General features: G+C 41.7%; 1 non-coding gene across 1 annotated transcript; it reads right to left on the bottom strand.

Annotated features, from left to right (window-relative positions):
- Positions 1 to 9,756: 9,756 nt before the first annotated feature.
- LOC130984223 (small nucleolar RNA R71) lies at positions 9,757 to 9,864 on the bottom strand. The gene has a single exon (XR_009088171.1). It is a non-coding gene; the product is annotated as a small nucleolar RNA R71 (small nucleolar RNA).
- Between the last annotated feature and the right edge of the window lie 9,543 nt (positions 9,865 to 19,407).

The following is a 19,407-nucleotide window of genomic DNA, read 5'->3' on the forward strand; positions in this document are numbered from 1 at the left end:
CGTTCACGAAAAACATCCAAAAAGCAAAAAGAACCCACAGGCCGGGTAAAAGGCCAAAAACAAAAGATCACAGAGGATCAAGGACCTTTCCGGTCTCCACATCAACAGAAGGCTGCGGAGGAAAAATGGAAACTGGGACTGCATCAACGACACCGTCATCCCGGTTTAAAACCTCCACGCCAGAACCATCCCCGGCCAAAGTTGAAGTCGGATCCGCAACCGGAACCTTGAGGTCGGACGCCGGAGCCTTGGGGTCGGACACCGGAACCTCATCCTCGGCAGGGGCAGGAACAATCTTTCCCTCCACAACAATGTTATCCGTACTGAATAAGCTCAGATCCAGGTCGGGAGCAAGAACCCGGATCTGATCCCTCAAATTCACAAACATAGCATCCATACCCTTGGCCACATTATCTTCCAGCTCGTAAAAATCATCCCGAGCCGATTGCAACTTCTCCTTCGTCTCCACAAGCTCGGCATACAGCTTGGTATAGTTCTCCGTCGCCACCTTCGCCATCTCCTCAGATGTCTTCGCCGCCGCCACAGCCGCGGTAGCCCTAGTTTTCTCTTCCTCCAAAGAGATCTCTAGCTCAGTAATCCTGGCAGCCTTCAGTTGACTAATCTTATCAAGATCAGACTGAGCCTTCTCAAGTCGGGAGCTGGTCGCACCAATGGGGGATTTCTTGAACTCCTGGGCAATAGCGGCATGAAGACTGGCCATCCGGACACAGCTCCGCGCCATATACTGAAAATGATGCTCCATAGACACATCATCAGTAGAAATAAAAGTCTGAGGAAGAATATGCTGTTCAATCCAACCAAGGGCATCAAAATCCTTGTCATTAAAACCCGCAAGCTCCTGAGAGGTCTTCTGTTTCTTGGGGGGAGGACCCGAGGTCGAAGGCGGGGAAAGGTGACCGGGCCCAGAGGTCGGAGGATCTTGAGTTATAGCTCGGAACTGAGGAGTCGGAATGGTCTTCGACCGAGTCTGAACACCCACAGTAGCCTTCTGCGGAGAAGATCGGGCAGAAGCCTCAGCCTCGATATTCCGAGCAGCCGCAGACTTCTTCGACCGACGAAGAAACTTCATGGAATCCGCCTGAGAAGACATCTCTGCAGAAACAAAAAGAAAGGGATTATCACAAACAGGAATTCCACCAAAACAGGCAAAATACTAAAAGGATGAAGCTCGGAGAGGTCGGGAACTACCTAACTCGGAACGGAGAAGGCTTGGATCTCCCAATATTTTCTTCGTGTCCAAGTGAGGTGCCCGACCCCATAAACTGCTCAACACACCCACAAAAGCCTGCTCCACCTCATCTAGACTCCCAAAGGTATACTTAACCGACACTACATTCTCTTGCCAACAAAGAGGAAAAGAAGGCTCCCCACTCTCATCTAGAAAGAAAGGTCGGACGTCCCCAGCAGCCCGGACCTTGAAATAATAGTTCTTAAAATCATGAAAGGACTCATCGTACAAAGTACAAAACTTCTTTCCCTGGTTAGCCCTAAAAGAGACCCAAGACACCTTCCCTCCACCCGACCCCGGTTTCGTCAACACAACAGATAGGAAAAAAGAGAAACAGAGGGGGAGACGCCCAAAAACTGACACAAAAGTTGGAACAGCTTTAAAAACGCCCAAGAATTGGGATGGAGTTGCGTAGGGCAAGATTACAAGACCACAGCACCTCGGATTCCAGATCAGTAAAGGGAAGTCGGACACCCAGCTTAGAGAAAAAACAATCGTAAGCATAAAAGAAAAGCTTCTCGGAACTTTCTAAAGGCGGGAAGCACACTCTCTCCTCGGACTCCGGGGCTACTAGCTCATAATCCGCTCAGACTCTCTATTCTCACAAATGCTACACTCCCTACGGAACCTAGCTAAATACTCAGAATCTACAACAGAAGGGACTCTTAGAGGACCAGGATCTACCCAGCCAAGACCACTTGGAATCTTGGTCGACATTGCTTGAAAAACCTTTCGAGACATAAAATTCTTGCCTACAAAGAAGAATACAACAGCAAGCAACAATCACATAAAAGCAGACAGCGAAAACCCATTCAGCAAAAACAAGAAACAAAGATCTTTATAGAAGAAAATGCAGCAACAAAATACCAGAGAAAAGAGCCCCCCCCATATACAAGCAAACAGAGCAATGGCGGCGCCTCTTTTCGGGGCAACCCAGGCATAGAGAAAAAGAAACAGACAAAGAGCCACACAAAAGAACAGAAGCATATGAGTACAAAAGAAAAGAGACGAACAAACCTAGAAAGAAAGAAAACGGCGAGCTCCGACAGCAAGGGGAACGAAACGGCGGCGCAGAGGAAACCCCGGAAAAACGCACAGAAAGATTTGAGGAAGAAGAACAAAGTGAAAGAAGGAGCGGTGCTCGAAGAAGAAGATGGCGAAAACTTAGAAAAAACAGAAAGGAACAGAATAAACGAAGAAAAGGAGGAAAGGGGCAAATAAATAATGCCTTCACAAAGCCCGAACGGAAATCGAGGAGAAACGGTAAAATGCAATAAATGCAGAAACGGCCATTTTTGAATTTTGAAAAGAACTACTATGCCCGAGCTCGACCTCTCAAGGACGAACTCGGGCAGGGGCACTGTTCATACCCTGACCGAGCTCCCCAAACTCGGCAAAGTTCATAGAAGGTCCGACCTCATCCCCAGGCCCATGCCTGAGGTCGGACCTCGGACAATAAAGCTAAAGAAGCCCAAAAGGAACGAAGCCCAAGACCTAAAGGCCGAAAAGGCCTAGGAAAGGCGGTTCCACAAAGATAAAGATAAAACTCCCAGAAGGATAAGATAAGATAAGAATATCTTATCCAGGGAAGATCACGGCCAACTACTATAAATACACTGGAGCACCCAGGTATAACACACACTCTAATTCTACTCAATATCTGCTTGGACCCATGCTAACTTAAGCATCGGAGTGTCATTGCAGGTACCACCACCAACCACTCGGCATACCAAGCTCGGGTCATCAATCCCCCCATCTCGGGCCTCCCTAAGACGACCGAGCTGCGCGTTTCAGGTAACCCTCGGAACAGCCTCAAAAACTCATCGACGCGCAAGCGTCATGCACGCTAACGCGTGGATTACAAATTTGCCAATCGACGCGCACGCGTCAACCACGCGTACGCGCGGGTGTTCTCGTGCCCCAGGCACAACACCGGCACAAGTCTGGCATAACTCTCTGGAAAATGGCTGGGCATTGGGTGCAGCACAATCGGCGCGCCCGCGCACATCACGCGCACGCGTGGATGGCACTTTTCGGAAGAACGGCGCGTACGCGCCAAGTGCGCCCACGCGCAAGGGGTCATTCTGCTAAAAATTTTCTAAGTTAAAAGCTGCAGAATTCACAGATTTAAACCCCAATCTTCCGACGGACATAACTTCCTCATTTTAAATCGTTTTCCACCCGTTCTTCGAACGACATGGACATCCCGGATCCAATTTCATTTTTAAACAGATTTGGTACAAAACGGAGATCCGTAGTCCAAGTTATGTCCCGTCAAAGTATGCCCAAAAACCATATTTTCATACAAAACCACAATATGCCATTTTCAAAACAAACCATTTTCAACTCTTTTCAAAGTCAATCAAAACATGCCAATTTCATCCCTTTTCTTTGAAATCAATCAAAATGTATCAAATTCAACATCAAGCCTCCTCAACTCACACATTGACACATTACCACAATTTACCAAAATCACTATCTCATCATTTTACCCCACTTCACCCAAGTGGCTCAAACTCAAACACATTGACATATCATATACTCTCCCTCATGCCAATTCTCAACAACACCAATTCCAATAAATCATTATTGTACACAATCAACATCATACTCACCATCAACATGGTTCAACCCACAATTCAACCATAACAATCATCAAGCATATATCACAACATGCATATTTCTCATACATCATACCACCAAGGCATCAATAATCATCATCACATATATGACCACATCATATATCTCAATCATTTAACAACATCAACCATTCAATGCCTATCTTAGGGCCTCTAGCCTAAGTATTTCCTACCACATTACATATTAGATATGGGAAACCGAAATCATACCTTAGCCGAATTTCCCAAGCTCCACCGGAGCACTTCTAAACCACTTATCCTCAAGCTCACAAGGCCTCAACACCTCCAAGAGCAGATTTTTCACCACCAAACCCTTTCCAAGCTTTTCAAAGTCACCAATCAAGCTCCAATATTCACATGTACACAACCTAAGCCACAATCATCATACCCATACACAACATCTCAAAACCCAAACATCATAAAATCACAAATTACACTAGGGTTGAGAATCTTACCACACCCAAGGTCCAAGGAGACAAGATTAACCTTCTCCTTCAAGAGAGTTGGGTCCTATAACATCAAAGAACCCAAAATCTCAACATTTTACCCATGAAACTTAAAAATAAGGGCTGGAATTTCGAACAGAAACTTGTGGCTTACCTCAAGATTGATTATATGGGTTTTGTAGAGCTCTCCGCGGTGAACGCGTGGCCGCAAACGGAGCGGCAATCGGAGCTCTAGATCAAAAGTTATGGTGGTTTGAAGATCAAGTGAGAGATAGAAGGTTGAGAGAGTGTTCTTCCCCCATCCCTCTACTTTTCAGCGTGTTTTTGAGTGTTGTGAGGAGAGAGATTGCTGAAAACTAGGGTTTTGGTTAAGTTATGTTGGGCCAAGGGCCCACTTTGGGTCCGGTTGGCCCGGTTTGGCCCGTTCGGTCCAATCTTGGTCCGAATTCTATAAAATTGGTACCAAAATTCTCGTCTCAGTCTCCTCTATCACATTTAGCCATAAAAATCACATTTTAGGCTTTCTAGAATAAATTCTCATTTATGGGTTAATTAGCCGTTAATTAACCGGGTTTTACATTCTACCCACCTAATTGGGAATTTTGCCCACAAACTTCAAATGCAATTACCTGAGAATAAATGCGGATAATCCGTTCGCATCTCCGACTCAAGTTCCCAAGTGTGTTCCTCAACACCGCCTTGACTCCAAGCCACTTTCACTAAAGAAACCTCTTTTCCACGCAACCGTTTAATACTAGTATCATCAATTCTGACTGGAGCCACTGGAAGCGTCAAATCTTCCCTTAACTGAACCGACTCAGGTTCTAACACATGGCTAGCATCAGGAGTGTACTTCCGAAGCTGCGACACGTGAAATACGTCGTGCAGGTTCGAAAGATGAGGTGGTAGAGCCATTCGATACGCCACCGGTCCAACCCTCTCCAGGATCTGAAATGGACCAATGTATCGAGGATTTAACTTCTTTGCCTTAATCGCCCTACCTACTCCTGTAGTCGGAGTAACCTTAAGAAAAACATGGTCTCCTTCCTCAAATTCTAAGGGCTTTCGCCTTTGATCGGCGTAACTCTTTTGACGACTCTGCGCCGTAAGCATCCTATCTCGGATTTTCTTGACTTGTTCGGTGGTCTCAGCTATCATTTCAGGCCCCAACAAGCTTTTCTCTCCAGCCTCATACCAACATAGCGGAGATTGACATTTCCTCCCATACAAGGCCTCATGCGGAGCCATTTCAATGCTCGCATGATAACTATTATTGTATGCAAACTCCACTAATGGCATATACCGATCCCAACTCGCCGGTTGGTCCAAAACACAAGCTCTCAACATATCCTCTAGTGTTTGGATCGTCCTCTCAGATTGACCATCTGTTTGAGGATGGTAAGCCGTGCTCAAGCTTAAACGGGTTCCAAAAGCCTTCTGAAATGCACCCCAAAACCTTGAAGTGAAACGAGGATCTCTATCAGAGATTATAGTAGCAGGTACACCATGAAGTCTCACAATCTCCTTTATGTATAACCGTGCTAGCTCCTTGATGAGCGGATAATTTATACGCTTTTTGGCATTGTTTTTAGTATGTTTTTAGTATGATCTAGTTAGTTTTTAGTATATTTTTATTAGTTTTTAGCTAAAATTCACTTTTCTGGACTTTACTATGAGTTTGTGTGTTTTTCTGTGATTTCAGGTATTTTCTGGCTGAAATTGAGGGATCTGAGCAAAAATCTGATCCAGAGACTCAAAAGGACTGCAGATGCTGTTGGATTCTGACCTCCCTGCACTCGAAGTGGATTTTCTGGAGCTACAGAAGCCCAATTGGCGCGCTCTCAACGGCGTTGGAAAGTAGACATCCTGGGCTTTCCAGCAATATATAATAGTCCATACTTTGCCCAAGATTTGATGGCCCAAACCGGCGTTCAAAGTCACCTCAAGATATTCCAGCGTTAAACGCCGGAACTGGCACCTAATTGGGAGTTAAACGCCCAAACTGGCACTAAAGCTGGCGTTTAACTCCAAGAAGAGTCTCTACACGAAAATGCTTCATTGCTCAGCCCAAGCACACACCAAGTGGGCCCGGAAGTGGATTTTTATGTCATTTACTCATTTCTGTACACCTTAGGCTACTAGTTTTCTATAAGTAGGACCTTTTACTATTGTATTAAAAATTTTCGGATCTTTGGAACCTTTTTCTAGAGATCTTTTGATCACTTTGGGAGGCTGGCCATTCGGCCATGCCTAGACCTTGTTCTTATGTATTTTCAACGGTGGAGTTTCTACACACCATAGATTAAGGTGTGGAGCTCTGCTGTACCTCGAGTATTAATGCAATTACTATTGTTCTTCTATTCAATTCCGCTTGTTCTTTGTCCAAGATATCACTTGTTCTTCAACTTGATGAAGGTGATGATTGACGCCCATCACCATTCTCACCCATGAACAAAGTGACTGACAACCACTCTTGTTCTACAAGCATCTGAGGCTTAGTGAATATCTCTTGGATTCTTTAATCGGAATCTTCGTGGTATAGGCAGGACCTGATGGCGGCATTCAAGAGAATCCGGAAGGTCTAAACCTTATCTGTGGTATTCTGAGTAGGATTCAATGACTGAATGACTGTGACGTACTTCAAACTCCTAGCAGGCTAGGGCGTTAGTGACAGACGCAAAAGTATCAATGGATATTATTCCGGCCTGACCGAGAACCGACAGCTGAATTCCGCTATGCCGTGACAGGGCATATGCTCTTGCTTTCACTGAGAGGATGGGAGGTAGCTGCTGACAACAGTGAAACCCTACACGAGCTTGCCATGGAAAGGAGTAAGAAGGATTGGATGAAGGCAGTAGGAAAGCAGAGAGACGGAAGGGAAGGCATCTTCATGCGCTTATCTGAAATTCCTACCAATGAACTACATAAGTATCACTATCCTTATCTTTTATATTATTTTCGTTCATCACCATATCCATTTGAGTCTGCCTGACTAAGATTTACAAGATGACCATAGCTTGCTTCAATGCTAACAATCTCCATGGGAACGACCCTTACTCACGTAAGGTATTACTTGGACGACCCAGTGCACTTGCTGGTTAGTTGTGCGAAGTTGTGTAATGCCATGGAATTGAACCACCAAGTTTTTGGAGTTCATGACCAGGGATTATGAGAGTTGTGAAAAGTATTGTTCACAATTTCGCGCACCAAGTTTTTGGCGCCGTTGCCGGGGATTGTTCAAGTTTTGAGCAAGCTTTTGGTAACAATGCCTGGGATTGTTCTAGTTTGGACAACTGACGGTTCATCTTGTTGCTTAGATTAGGTATTTATTTTTTTCGAAATTCTTGAAGATGAATTCTAGAGTTTCATGATGATTTGTTGAAATCTGGCTGGCTGAGAAGCCATGTCTAATCTGATTGGACCGAGGTTTCAACTTATCACCACAAGAGCTTGTTGATTTTCATCAATTTTGCTTTTGGAGCAGTGATCTGCTAAGGCTTGGCTGACCTTTGGTCATGTCTAGTATTTTGGACCGAAGCTTTCTTTGAAAGCTTGGCTGGCTGTGAAGCCATGTCTAATTCCTGGACCGGAGTCTTAGACTAGCATTGCACTGATTCCTGGAATTCTCATTAAGAATTTTGATATCTTTTTCCACTTAATTTTCGAAAAACACAAAAAAAAAATCACAAAAAAAAAATCATAAAATCCAAAAATATTTCTTGTTTAAGTCTAGAGTCTCATCTTAGGTTTAGTGTCAAATGCATGTTTTTGTTATATTTTTCGAATCCATGCATATATTTCTTTGTTTTGATCTTTGAATTCTTTTGGCTTGAGTGTTTATGTGTCTCATATAGTGTTAGTAGTATACAAACTGCTAAGTTTGGTGTCTTGCATGCATTGTTATTTGATTCTTATTGCATTTTGATTATTAAAAATCCAAAAATACTTTTAATTTGTGTCTTTTCAAGTCAATGATACAAAGAATTGAAGATTCAGAACATGCTGCAGAGGAATTATACAGAAAAAGCTGAGCATTCAAAAATGCCCAGTGAAGAAGGCAGACTGGCGTTTAAACGCCAGCCAGGGTACCTGGTTGGGCGTTTAACGCCCAAAGAGGTAGCATTTTGGGCGTTAAACGCCTGAATGTATACCATTCTGGGCGTTTAACGCCAGGATGGTGCTAGGGGGAAGATTTTGTTTTCAAAATCAAATTTTTTCAAGTTTTCAAAGTTTTTCGAAATCAAATCTTTTTCAAATCATATCTTTTCAATCAAATGTTTTCAAAATCAATTTCTTTCCTTTTTCAAAGATACTTACTAACAATTAATGATTTGATTGAACATTTTTTGCCTTTTTTTTGTTGAGGAAGGTTTTATGTTTGAATCATATCTTTTCTTGTTAGGCAAGTCATTAATTTTCAAAATCAAATCTTTTAAAATTGTTTTCAAAACATATCTCTTAAAATTGTTTTCAAATCATATCTTCTCAATCACATCTCTTTAAAACTAATCATATCTTCTTAACCACATCTTTTTCAAAATAGTTTTCAATCAAATCTTTCTAATTTCTAATTTCAAAATCTTTTTCAAAAATCACTTGATTTCTTTTCCACTTTCAATTTTCGAAAATCAATTAAGTGTTTTTCAAAATGTTTTCAAAATCTTTTGATTGAATTTTTGAAAATTCTCTTCCCTCCTTCTCACATCCTTCTATTTATGGAGTACCACTCCTTCTTAATGCACAATTCGAACCTTATCTAATTAAAGTTCGAATTATTCTTCTCCTTCTTCTTTCTATTTCTCTTTTCCTCTGACACTTCAAGGAATCTCTATACTGTGACATAGAGGATTCCACATTTTCTTTTTCTCTTCTCTTTCATATGAGCAGGAGCAGAGACAAAGGCATTCTTGTTGAAGCTGATCCTAAACCTGAAAGGACCTTGAAGAGAAAGCTAAGAGAAGCTAAAGCACAACTCTCTGTTGAGGACCTGACCGAATTCTTCAAGGAAGAAGAACCCATGGCAGCCGAAAACAACAACAATGCCAACAATGCAAGGAAGGTGCTGGGTGACTTCACTGCACCTACTCCTGATTTCTATGGGAGAAGCATCTCTATCCCTGCCATTGGAGCAAACAACTTTGAGCTTAAGCCTCAATTAGTTTCTCTAATGCAACAGAATTGCAAGTTCCATGGACTTCCAATGGAAGATCCTCATCAGTTCTTAGCTGAATTCTTGCAAATCTGTGACACAGTCAAGACTAATGGGGTAGACCCTGAGGTCTATAGACTGATGCTATTCCCTTTTGCTGTAAGAGACAGAGCTAGAATATGGTTGGACTCTCAACCTAAAGAAAGCCTGGACTCTTGGGAAAAGCTAGTCAATGCCTTCTTGGCAAAGTTCTTTCCACCACAAAGATGGAGTAAGCTTAGAGTGGAAGTCCAAACCTTCAGACAGAAGGATGGAGAATCCCTCTATGAAGCTTGGGAAAGATACAAACAATTAATCAGAAGATGTCCCTCAGACATGCTTTCTGAATGGAGCATCATAGGTATCTTCTATGATGGTCTCTCCGAACTATCCAAGATGTCTTTGGATAGCTCTGCTGGAGGATCTCTTCATCTGAAGAAGACGCCTACAGAGGCTCAAGAGCTAATTGAAATGGTTGCAATAACCAATTCATGTACACTTCTGAAAGGAATCCTGTGAACAATGGGACTAGTCAGAAGAAAGGAGTTCTTGAGATTGACACTCTGAATGCCATATTGGCTCAGAACAAGATATTGACTCAACAAGTCAATTTAATTTCTCAAAGTCTGTCTGGAATGCAAAATGCACTTGGCAGTACTAAGGAAGCTTCATCTGAGGAAGAAGCTTATGATCCTGAGAACCCTTCAATGGAAGAGGTGAATTACCTAGGAGAACCCTATGGAAACTCCTATAATTCTTCATGGAAGAATCAAGAGAGACCTCAACAAGGTTTCAATAACAATAATGGTGGAAGAAACAGGCTTGACACCAACAAGCCTTTTCCATCATCTTCTCAGCAACAGACAGAGAGTTCTAAGCAGAATACCTCTGACTTAGCAACAATGGTCTCTGATCTAATCAAAACCACTCAAAGTTTCATGAATGAAACAAGGTCCTCCATTAGGAATTTGGAAGGACAAGTGGGTCAGCTGAGTAAGAAAGTCACTGAACTCCCTCCTAGTACTCTCCCAAGTAATACAGAAGAAAATCCAAAAGGAGAGTGCAAAGCCATAACCATGACCGAATATGGAGAGGAAAGAGAGGAGGTGGACGCCACTAAGGAAGACCCCAATGGGTGTGCACCAATCTCCTCTGAGTTCCTCAATGAGGAACAATGGGAATCTGAGGCTCAAAATGAGACCATAGAGATTCCATTGGACTTACTTCTGCCATTCATGAGCTCTGATGAGTATTCTTTCTCTGAAGAGGATGAGTATGTCACTGAAGAGCAAGTTGCTAAATACCTTGGAGCAATCATGAAGCTAAATGACAAGTTATTTGGAAATGAGACTTGGGAGGATGAACCACCTTTGCTCACCAAAGAACTGGATGACTTTTCTAGGCAGAAACTGCCTCAAAAGAGGCAGGATCCTGGGAAGTTTTCTATACCTTGTACCATAGGCACCATGACCTTCAAGAAGGCCTTGTGTGACTTAGGGTCAAGTGTAAACCTCATGCCCCTCTCTGTAATGGAGAAATTAGGGATCTTTGAGGTGCAAGCTGCAAGAATCTCATTAGAGATGGCAGACAATTCAAGAAAACAAGCTCATGGACTTGTAGAGAATGTTTTGGTGAAGGTTGAAGACCATTACATTCCTACTGATTTCATTGTCCTAGAGACTGGGAAGTGCATGGATGAATCCATCATCCTTGGCAGACCCTTCCTAGCCACAGCAAAGGCTGTGATTGATGTTGATAGAGGAGAGTTGATCATTCAAGTGAATGAAAAATCCTTGGTGTTTAAGGCCCAAGGACATCACTCTATCATCATGGAGAGGAAGCATGAAGAGCTTCTCTCAAAACAGAGCCAAGCAGAGCCCCCACAGTCAAACTCTAAGTTTGGTGTTGGGAGGCCACAACCAAACTCTAAGTTTGGTGTTGAACCCCCACACTCAAACTCTATGTTTGGTGTTGGGAGGTTCCAACACGGTTCTGAGTATTTCTGAGGCTCCATGGGAGTCCTCTGTCAAGCTAATGACATTAAAGAAGCGCTTGTTGGGAGGCAACCCAATGTTTTATAGTTAACTATTTTCTTTTGTTATTTTACTTTTTTGTAGGTTGATGATCATAAGAAGTCACAAAAACAATGAAAAAAAAGAAAAAACAGAATGAAAAACAGGAAGAAAAACAGCACACCCTGGAGGAGAAGAAGCTGGCGTTCAAACGCCAGTAATGCTAGCTGTTGGGCGTTTAACGCCCAGTCTGGCACCATTCTGGGCGTTTAACGCCAGAAAGGGGCACCAGATTGGCGTTAAACGCCAGTAAAGGGCAACAACCTGGCGTTAAACGCCAGGAATGGGCACCAGCCCGGCGTTTAACGCCAGAAATGGCTCAAAACGTGAATTTTGATGCCACTTGGTGCAGGGATGACTTTTCCTTGACACCACAGGATCTGTGGACCCCACAGGACCCCACCACCACTCTCTCTCTTCTTCCCCCACTCACCAATCACCTCAAAACCTCTTCCCCAAAAACCCCTCACCTATCAAATCCCATCTTTCTCTTCACCACTCACATCCATCCTTCATAAATCCCCACCAACCTCACCCTTCAAATTCAAACCACTTTCCCTCCCAAACCCACCCATAATGGCCGAACCTTTACTCCCTCTCTCTCCTATATATACCCTTCTTCAACCCTTCATTTTCACACAACCTAAACACCCCTTCTTTCCCTTCTTGGCCGAACACACCACCTTCTCCCTCTTCCTCATTTCTTCTTCTTCTACTCTCTTCTTTCTTCTTTTGCTCGAGGACGAGCAAACATTTTAAGTTTGGTGTGGTAAAAGCGTTGCTTTTTCATTTTTCCATAACCATTATGGCATCCAAGGCCGGAGAAACCTCTAGAAAGAGGAAAGGGAAGGCAAAAGCTTCCACCTCCGAGTCATGGGAGATGGATAGATTCCTCTCAAGGGTGCATCAAGTCCACTTCTATGAAGTTGTGGCCTTGAAGAAGGAGATACCCCCATTGATGAGGACAAGCCCATCACCAAGAAAAGGATGGAGCACACAAGAGACCCCTCTCATCAAGAGATCCCTGAGATGCCTCAAGGGATGCACTTTCCTCCACAAGACTATTGGGAGCAAGTAAACACCTCCCTAGGAGAACTAAGTTCCAACATGGGACAACTAAGGGTGGAGCACCAAGAACACTCCATTCTCCTCCATGAAATTAGAGAAGATCAAAGAATCATGAGAGAGGAGCAACAAAGGCAAGGAAGAGACATTGAGGAGCTCAAGCACTCCATAGGATCTTCAAGAGGAAGAAAGAGCCGCCATCACTAAGGTGGACCTGTTCTTTAATTTCCTTGTTCTTTATTCTTCTGTTTTTCGAATTTTATGCTTATGTTTATCCATGTTTGTGTCTTGTGATCATTAGTGTCTTAGTGTCTATGCCTTAAAGTTATGAATGTCCTATGAATCCATCACCTTTCTTGAATAAAAACGTGCTTAATTGAAAAGGAAAGAATTGCATGAATTCTGAATTTTATAATAGTTTAATTAATTTGATGTGGTGGCAACACTTTTGTTCTCTGAATGTATGCTTGAATAGTGCATATGTCTTTTGAATTTGTGGTTCATGAATGTTGGCTCTTGAAAGAATGATGAAAAAGGAGACATGTTACTGAGGATCTGAAAAATCATTAAAAATGATTCTTGAAGCAAAAAAAAAGAAAAAAAAAAGGGGAGCAAACGAAAAAAAAAACCGAAAAAGAAAAAAAAAGGAGAAGAAAGAAAAAGAAAGAAATAAAGTTGTGATCCAAGGCAATAAGAGTGTGCTTAAGAACCCTGGACACCTCTAATTGGGGACTTTAGCAAAGCTGAGTCACAATCTGAAAAGGTTCACCCAATTATGTGTCTGTGGCATGTATGTATCCGGTGGTAATACTGGAAGGCAGAGTGCTTTGGGCCACAGCCAAGACTTAATAAATAGCTATGTTCAAGAATCATCATACTTTACTAGGAGAATCATTAACACTATCTGGATTCTAAGTTCCTAAAGAAGCCAATCATTCTGAATTACAAGGGATAGAGTGAGATGCCAAAACTATTCAGAGACAAAAAGCTAAAAGCCCCGCTCATCTAATTAATACTGATCTTCATAGATGTTTTTGGAATTCATTGCATATTCTCTACTTTTTATCTTATTTGATTTTCAGTTGCTTGGGGACAAGCAACAATTTAAGTTTGGTGTTGTGATGAGCGGATAATTTATACGCTTTTTGGCATTGTTTTTAGTATGTTTTTAGTATGATCTAGTTAGTTTTTAGTATATTTTTATTAGTTTTTAGCTAAAATTCACTTTTCTGGACTTTACTATGAGTTTGTGTGTTTTTCTGTGATTTCAGGTATTTTCTGGCTGAAATTGAGGGATCTGAGCAAAAATCTGATCCAGAGACTCAAAAGGACTGCAGATGCTGTTGGATTCTGACCTCCCTGCACTCGAAGTGGATTTTCTGGAGCTACAGAAGCCCAATTGGCGCGCTCTCAACGGCGTTGGAAAGTAGACATCCTGGGCTTTCCAGCAATATATAATAGTCCATACTTTGCCCAAGATTTGATGGCCCAAACCGGCGTTCAAAGTCACCTCAAGATATTCCAGCGTTAAACGCCGGAACTGGCACCTAATTGGGAGTTAAACGCCCAAACTGGCACTAAAGCTGGCGTTTAACTCCAAGAAGAGTCTCTACACGAAAAGCTTCATTGCTCAGCCCAAGCACACACCAAGTGGGCCCGGAAGTGGATTTTTATGTCATTTACTCATTTCTGTACACCTTAGGCTACTAGTTTTCTATAAGTAGGACCTTTTACTATTGTATTAAAAATTTTCGGATCTTTGGAACCTTTTTCTAGAGATCTTTTGATCACTTTGGGAGGCTGGCCATTCGGCCATGCCTAGACCTTGTTCTTATGTATTTTCAACGGTGGAGTTTCTACACACCATAGATTAAGGTGTGGAGCTCTGCTGTACCTCGAGTATTAATGCAATTACTATTGTTCTTCTATTCAATTCCGCTTGTTCTTTGTCCAAGATATCACTTGTTCTTCAACTTGATGAAGGTGATGATTGACGCCCATCACCATTCTCACCCATGAACAAAGTGACTGACAACCACTCTTGTTCTACAAGCATCTGCGGCTTAGTGAATATCTCTTGGATTCTTTAATCGGAATCTTCGTGGTATAGGCAGGACCTGATGGCGGCATTCAAGAGAATCCGGAAGGTCTAAACCTTGTCTGTGGTATTCTAAGTAGGATTCAATGACTGAATGACTGTGACGTGCTTCAAACTCCTAGCAGGCTAGGGCGTTAGTGACAGACGCAAAAGTATCAATGGATATTATTCCGGCCTGACCGAGAACCGACAGCTGAATTCCGCTATGCCGTGACAGGGCATATGCTCTTGCTTTCACTGAGAGGATGGGAGGTAGCTGCTGACAACAGTGAAACCCTACACGAGCTTGCCATGGAAAGGAGTAAGAAGGATTGGATGAAGGCAGTAGGAAAGCAGAGAGACGGAAGGGAAGGCATCTTCATGCGCTTATCTGAAATTCCTACCAATGAACTACATAAGTATCACTATCCTTATCTTTTATATTATTTTCGTTCATCACCATATCCATTTGAGTCTGCCTGACTAAGATTTACAAGATGACCATAGCTTGCTTCAATGCTAACAATCTCCGTGGGATCGACCCTTACTCACGTAAGGTATTACTTGGACGACCCAGTGCACTTGCTGGTTAGTTGTGCGAAGTTGTATAATGCCATGGAATTGAACCACCAAGTTTTTGGAGTTCATGACCAGGGATTATGAGAGTTGTGAAAATTATTGTTCACAATTTCGCGCACCACTCCTCAAGGGTGTAAGTCATACGAATGGGCAAAAAGTGAGTTGACTTCGTCAATCGGTCCACAATCACCCAAATAGCATCAAAACCAGCTCTAGTCCTTGGCAATCCTGACACAAAGTCCATTGCAATACTTTCCCACTTCCATTGTGGAATCTCTAAAGGTTGCAACATACCGGCGGGCCTTTGATGTTCAATCTTTACCTTTTGACAAGTTAAGCACTTTGAAACATATTCCGCCACATCATTCTTCATACCCGGCCACCAAAACATCGCCTTTAAATCATGGTACATCTTAGTACTTCCCGGGTGAATGGAGAATCCGCTTTTGTGTGCCTCCTTTAAGATATCTTGCCTCAAAGTGCCAACATCCGGCACAACGATTCTGCCCTTGAATCTCCATAACCCATCTTTTTCTTCCGACACTCTCCACTGTTTTCCTTGCTCAATGGCCGGTAGCACCTTCCATAACGCTTCATCATTTTGATGAGCCTTTAGGAGTTCGGACTTAAAGTCACTTGAGATTTCTAATCGGCTCAAATCCATGGTGAATTTGCAGGAACTACATTGAGGGTTAAAAGATTTTATTCCCATGACTAAAAAGGAAAATATCTGACATGCTGAGTTGGAGATTGAACTTCAATCATTTGTCAAAAAAAACCTTGTCATCCATCAGGAATTTAAGATTGAATAAATTGTATCTACTTAAAATTCAATCCAATCAACTAAACATCCACTTAAAAATGAAAATGAGCATCTGCATACCTAATAAAATAAACATCCAGCAACAATGAATTGTTCTCATTCTATTGCAGCTAATTTTCAACAATTGAATTTGGTTAATTTCGATATATTCTATAGTTGCTATTGGCTAGTGTAGTTTAGTTCAATGAAAGAATATGGTAGTCAAAAATATTTTTCTGATGATAGCTCTGGTTTAGAATAGAAGGCAAGAACTTTATCATTAGGTGATACAACTATACCAGAATTGGTAAGACATCAATTCCTGTCCAATTTGCAATAGGTATTTTAATAATTAGTTAATCACTTCATCAATGAATATTCATCCACAAAATAAGCAAACAATCCTGATTCGATACCTGTTGAAGACTGGTGGACGAAATTGTGACCCTCTTTGTATTTGCATGAGATTTATTTAATGGCTATTGGCTATGTGTGGACACAACTCCGTTCAACTTAACCAGCAAGTGTACTGGGTCATCCAAGTAATACCTTACGTGAGTAAGGGTCGATCCCACAGAGATTGTTGGTATGAAGCAAGCTATGGTCACCTTGTAAATCTCAGTTAGGCAGATTAAATTGATTCATGATAGGTTCGAAAATTAATAATAAACAGAAAATAAAATAGGACAGAAATACTCATGTAAATCAATAGTGGGAATTTCAGATAGGCGTATGGAGATGCTGTGCTCCTCTTGTATTTTTACTTTCTTATTACATTCATCCAATCATTCTTACTCCTTTCCATGGCAAGCTGTATGTAGGGCATCACCGTCGTCAATGGCTACTTTTCATCCTCTTGGGAAAATGGTCCTATGCGCTGTCACTGCATGGCTAATCGTCTGGAGGCATCACCCTTGTCGATGGCTACATCCCATCCTCTCAATGAAAATGGTCCAAATGCTCTGTCACAGCACGGCTAATCATCTGTCGGTTCTCAATCAGGTTGGAATAGAATCCCTTGATTCTTTTGCGTCTGTCACTAACGCCCAGCCTTCAGGAGTTTGAAGCTCGTCACAGTCATTCAATACTGGAATCCTACTCGAAATACCACAGACAAGGTTAGACTTTCTGGATTCCCATGAATGCTGCCATCTATCTAGCTTATACCACGAAGATTCTGTTGGGGAATCTAAGAGATATGCGCCCGGCCTAAGGTAGAACGGAAGTGGTTGTCAGTCACGCGCGTTCATTGGTGAGAATGATGATGAGTGTCACGGATCATCACATTCATCAAGTTGAAGTGCAACGTATATCTTGGAATAAGAATAAAAGAGAATTGAATAGAAAATAATAGTAATTGTATTGAAACTTGAGGTACAGCAGAGCTCCACACCCTTAATCTATGGTGTGTAGAAACTCCACCGTTGAAAATACATAAGTGAAAGGTTCAGGCATGGCCGAATGGCCAGCCCCCATGGTCTAAGGATTAGGCGTCCAGAGATATGTTCCTCAGATCTAAAGTGATCAAAAGATGTCTAATACAATAGTAAATTATCCTATTTATACTAGACTAGCTACTAGGGTTTACATGAGTAAGTAATTGATGCATAAATCCACTTCCGGGGCCCACTTGGTGTATGCTTGGGCTGAGCTTGATCTATCCACGAGCTGAGGCTTTTCTTGGGGTTGAACGCCGAGTTATAGCTTGTTTCTGGCGTTCAACTCCGGGTTGTGACGTGTTTCTGGCGTTTGACTCCAAACAGCAGCATGTACTTGGGGTTGAGCGCCACTTTACGTCATCAATTCCCGAATAAAGTATGGATTATTATATATTGCTGGAAAGCTCTGGATGTCTACTTTCCAACGCCGTTGAGAGCGCGCCATTTGGAGTTCTGTAGCTCCAGAAAATCCATTTTGAGTGCAAGAAGGTCAGATTCCAACAGCATCAGCAGTTCTTTTGTCAGCCTTTTTCAGAGTTTTGCTCAAGTCCCTCAATTTCAGCCAGAATTTACCTGAAATTACAGAAAAACACACAAACTCATAGTAAAGTCCAGAAATATGAATTTAACATAAAAATAAATGAAAACATCCCTAAAAGTAGCTTGAACTTACTAAAAACTACCTAAAAACAATGCCAAAAAGCGTATAAATTATCCGCTCATCACAACACCAAACTTAAATTGTTGCTTGTCCCCAAGCAACTGAAAATCAAATAGGATAAAAAGAAGAGAATATACTATAAATTCCAAAAATATCAATGAATATTAATTATAATTAGATGAGCGGGACTTGTAGCTTTTTGCTTCTGAACAGTTTTGGCATCTTACTTTTTCCTTTGAAGTTTAGAATGATTGGCTTCTCTAGGAACTTAGAATTTTGGTTAGTGTTATTGATTCTCCTAGTTAAGTATGTTGATTCTTGAACACAGCTACTTTTATGAGTCTTGGCCGTGGCCCTAAGCACTTTGTTTTCCAGTATTACCACCGGATACATAAATGCCACAGACACATGACTGGGTGAACCTTTTCAGATTGTGACTCAGCTTTGCTAGAGTCCCCAGTTAGAGGTGTCCAGAGCTCTTAAGCACACTCTTTTGCTTTGGATCACGACTTTAACCACTCAGTCTCAAGCTTTTCACTTGGACCTTCATGACACAAGCACATGGTTAGGGATAGCTTGATTTAGCCGCTTAGGCTTGGATTTTATTTCCTTGGGCCCTCCTATCCATTGAAGCTCAAAGCCTTGGATCCTTTTTACCCTTGCCTTTTGGTTTTAAGGGCTATTGGCTTTTTCTGCTTGCTCTTTTTTTTTCTCTTTTTTTTTTCGCAAGCCTTTGCTTTTTCACTGCTTTTTCTTGCTTCAAGAATTAATTTTATAATTTTTCAGATTATCAATAACATTTCTCTTTGTTCATCATTCTTTCAAGAGCCAACAGTTTTAACATTCATAAACAACAAGATCAAAAATATGCACTGTTCAAGCATTCATTCAGAAAACAAAAAGTATTGTCACCACATCAATATAATTAAATTAAATTCAAGGATAAATTCAAAATTCATGTACTTCTTGTTCTTTTGAATTAAAAACATATTTCATTTAAGAGAGGTGAAGGATAAATGGATTTTATTCATAGCTTTAAGGCATGGTTACTACATACTAATGATCATGAAGTAGAGACACAAAATATAGATAAACATAACATAGAAACCGAAAAACAGATAGAAATAAGAACAAGGAATGAATCCACCTTAGTGACGTCTTCTCTTGAAGGACCAACAATGTCCCTTAAG

The sequence above is a fragment of the Arachis stenosperma genome, chromosome 5, assembly GCF_014773155.1.
Source record: "Arachis stenosperma cultivar V10309 chromosome 5, arast.V10309.gnm1.PFL2, whole genome shotgun sequence".
Lineage (NCBI taxonomy): Eukaryota > Viridiplantae > Streptophyta > Magnoliopsida > Fabales > Fabaceae > Arachis > Arachis stenosperma.